This window comes from Nicotiana sylvestris, chromosome 6 (assembly GCF_000393655.2).
Source record: "Nicotiana sylvestris chromosome 6, ASM39365v2, whole genome shotgun sequence".
NCBI lineage: Eukaryota > Viridiplantae > Streptophyta > Magnoliopsida > Solanales > Solanaceae > Nicotiana > Nicotiana sylvestris.
Genome location: NC_091062.1, coordinates 70147265 through 70151032, shown reverse-complemented (window position 1 = coordinate 70151032; position 3768 = coordinate 70147265). Strand labels below are relative to the sequence as shown.

Genomic DNA, 3768 nt, shown 5'->3' with positions numbered 1-3768 from the left:
CGAGTCTATATAAGGAAGACATTTTTCACCCAATAATACACTTTAAAGAGTTGTATTGTTCTTGCCCACTAAAAGCAATTTCGTCCAAGGTCTTACTAGGACCATAGCAGAAGACTGCAGCCATGGATTCTTTGCTTTGTGGAGGACCTGTGCGACGTTTTCAAGAGGTTAGTGGTTCTAATCTTGTAATTATATCATTGTCTAGTTTACATGTATGTGATGCCTGAATTGTATGCTTTCTTCCGCTGCGCATGTTCAAACAAACGTGGCATTAAAGACATGTGGGATGTGAGTCAGCGAACACCTGTCATCGGTTGCAAGGAGCAAGCTATCAACACTGAACAAACCCCGAAGACAGAAGAACCGATAACAAAGATTTGTAGCATTGTCATCGGGTAACATTCATTAGACAACCGTTACAGAGTATATCTGCATTTAAAGCCAGTCATTTTGCACCCATCAATGACGATTTTATTCTCATTATATTCAAGAGGAGCTTAATTTTAAGATCTTGTCCTCCTAAATAGGGCTATAAATAGCAGGGTTAACAGTCATTATAGGGACATAAAACACTCTGCACACAAAATCTATATCCATTATCTTGTTACACTCAATTTGAACACCTAAACAATTGCTTTTACTTTTGTCCCCGAAAAGGCTAAGTTCTAAGTCAGGCTTGTTATCACTTTCAATTTCAGTCGTTAATTTTATTTTTGTTCTTATTTATTTATTATTTTTGGATCAAATCGATTCGTTTGTTTATAAACCACGCTATTAATTTAACTGTATCGTTTTATGGTAAACGTTTTGAAATGTTTTTCCGATGATCATATTAGATGTCACAGTTAAAAGTTAAACATATGCTCTGTGCTTAAGACTCACCGGTTATATCCACCAAGTTCTCTTGCAGCACTAGCTAGTACTTGTCTATTTATTTGAATAAGATAATTTCGCAGTAACTACAAATTAGTTTATTGATCCTACCTTAGAAAACACCGTTCAAGCATAATCTAACATAATTTATGATCAAAACTTACTATTTTCAAGCTACTTGAAACCAAAGATCCTTGTAGAATTGTCATGTCTTTGCTAAAATGATTATTTTCTGATGAGGAACGACGAAAACAGCGACATGATTATGCGGAGTTGAATTACAAACAACAAATATATATATATATATATATATATATATATATATATATATATATATATATATGATAAAGTTGGGCTTTGAAAGAGGGACGTGGCATATCTCATAAGCCAGTACTTCTATTCATCTAGTTTCTTAGATTTTTGCCCTTTTTCCTCTTATCTAAGTACTCTAAATAAATTTTAAAAAAACCAACTGTAACCACAATTATAACCACATTAATTACCCCTCTTCGATTTCTCCGTGATAAAGGCTCATTCTTAATACACATGTGATCCACACATTGCCCTTTTTCTATTCCCAACATTTACCTCCACACATTGCACCTTTTTCTATTCTCACCAGAGGTAAATGTTTTTGCATAATAACACATCTCATCGTCTTCCTTCTCTCACTTTCAGTGGTAAATTAAATCTCCTCTGTTTTATTTACTTCTTCCTTCAAATTCACAAGTTTCCTTCCATGGGCCCATGCTTCACTGGTAAGTGTTTGATTACCATCAAGTATGACTGCATGTGTGTGGAGTATGAAGCCCTTATATTTTGTATATCTTTTTACCCGTCAATGTTTCGGACGTTAATAAATGGTTTTCTCTTTTCTTCCCTCTTATATAGGGTTTTTTTGTTCTACATATGATGATCGACCTTTGAAAATTGATAGCCAAAGGAATATTATATCGTGTGTATCCATTAATTATCCTAAGCACTGCTGAGGTGAATACCCTTTTTATCGTAACTTAATTATAAAAATATTTTATAACGATTGTAGTATATGATATTGTTCTAAGCATTCAATTTTTTTTATTGCGAACTAATTACAACTTTATTGATATTTTGTTGATTTTGAATTATTTTGTTTTGTAGATGTCACCATCTTTGGTTAGAAAGCTTAATAATGAGGTCATAATGCAATTGAGACCTAAATCTCAGAATGCCCACGAGCCACTATATCGTTAATCAATTCTAAAAAAAAACTCAGTTATTGTTTTCTTTATTTTGTAATAATAATTTTACCGGTAGTTAGTAGTAGGGGTGTCAATGGATATTCGAAAACCGACTAAATCGACCGAACCTTACCGCACCAAATCGATTTTTAGGTTTCTTTTTAAGAAACCGTAGGTTTTTATATAAATATATAACCGCACCGATAATTAGGGTAGGTTTTTTATTTTATAAAAATAAACCGAAAAATACTGAACCGTACCGAATAAATTTTACATGTAGAAATTATATTTATTTAGTAAATATATTTATTTAGTAAGTTTAAAAATAATAATGCATTAAATTTTCTTTGAGCCTTGGAATTATGAAAACTATTACAAGCCAACAAGTAATTAAACTCAAAATACTAATTCCTAAAACCTATTATGCTACTTCTACTTAAACTAAGTTATTTCAAGTATCTTTATTAGCAAGACACAAAGTATTCTAGCGATTATGAGTAGCAAACTACAATGTATTGAATATGTTTCCTTTCATATAATTTAGATTTATCTTTTTGAATATTTAATCTTCGATTGACTTTATTCTTGAGTCCCAGCTTGGTATATCTTTCAACTCGTGTGATTAATATTTTCTTTGCCTTTGTTTGATTTCTTTTACGCTGTTGTAGAATAGTTGATGGATCTATACTCTAGCCATCTTTTTTTAATTCATCACCCTTTAAACAGTAAAAATGTCTAGAGAGTTTTGCTAAGTCCTATAAAAGAACGTATGTTATTGCAATCCTACTTCTATTGGTGATTTTTTATATGATATTAAAAAAATACCGAAAATTAACCGAACCGTACCGATACCGAAGAGAAACCGATATGATTGGGACGGTTTCGAAAAGTTTAATTTTGATTATACATAATAGAATTACCGAAAAATTGGTATGGTACAAATTTTATAAAATAACCGGCCGAACCGAACCATTGACACCCCTAATTAGTAGTTTCATTTTGTGCGGAATTTGCAAATCATAAGGTTCATCAAGTTGATAAAGATGAATGACTTTATGAAATATTGATAACTAGAATCTTAATTATGATTATGCTCAATGATATTACATGTAAGTTTAATTGGTATTTCAGAAATCTTTATTCACGAAGTTCTATCTGAATTTTTATTGTTGAATTCTGTTGATGCTCCAACTGAAAAGTTTTCTAATCAATTTTCTTGAATTTGTTTGAGTTTTATCGCAGGGTCTGGGGGTGTGATTTTCTTAAATGGTTGGATCAACATGATGAATTGTTCTTGAAGAATTATAGTTTGATACTTTGAAAGACCAAAAAATGGAACAGTTAGTTAGATAGGATATGTATGTCTAAGATAGATATTGAATTGTATTGCACATCCTCTTTAGTGTGATGTAATTGTCATTCGTTTATCTTAAGAATTAATTTATACTTATTTGTAAATAACACATTTTTTTTGTAAATATGTATGTTAGGAGAAGCGTTTGTCAGAATATTTTATTGCTTTTCTTAATTTAAATAGTAGTACTTAAACCGTTACAAAATGATGTACATCAAGAAAAAGGAATAGAGGGTGTTTGAATTAGCTTATAAAAAGTAGCTTTAAAGATAAAAGCCAAAAGCCATAAGTTGGTAATACCCAACTTTTGGCTTTGGCTTA

The 3768-nt window shown here is 31.2% G+C and overlaps 1 long non-coding RNA gene across 1 annotated transcript; it reads left to right on the top strand.

The window, feature by feature from the left end:
* Positions 1–1425: 1425 nt before the first annotated feature.
* On the top strand, positions 1426–3540 carry LOC104232552 (uncharacterized). The gene is made up of 2 exons (XR_712362.2): positions 1426–1631; positions 3336–3540. It is a non-coding gene; the product is annotated as an uncharacterized lncRNA (long non-coding RNA).
* Positions 3541–3768: the final 228 nt, after the last annotated feature.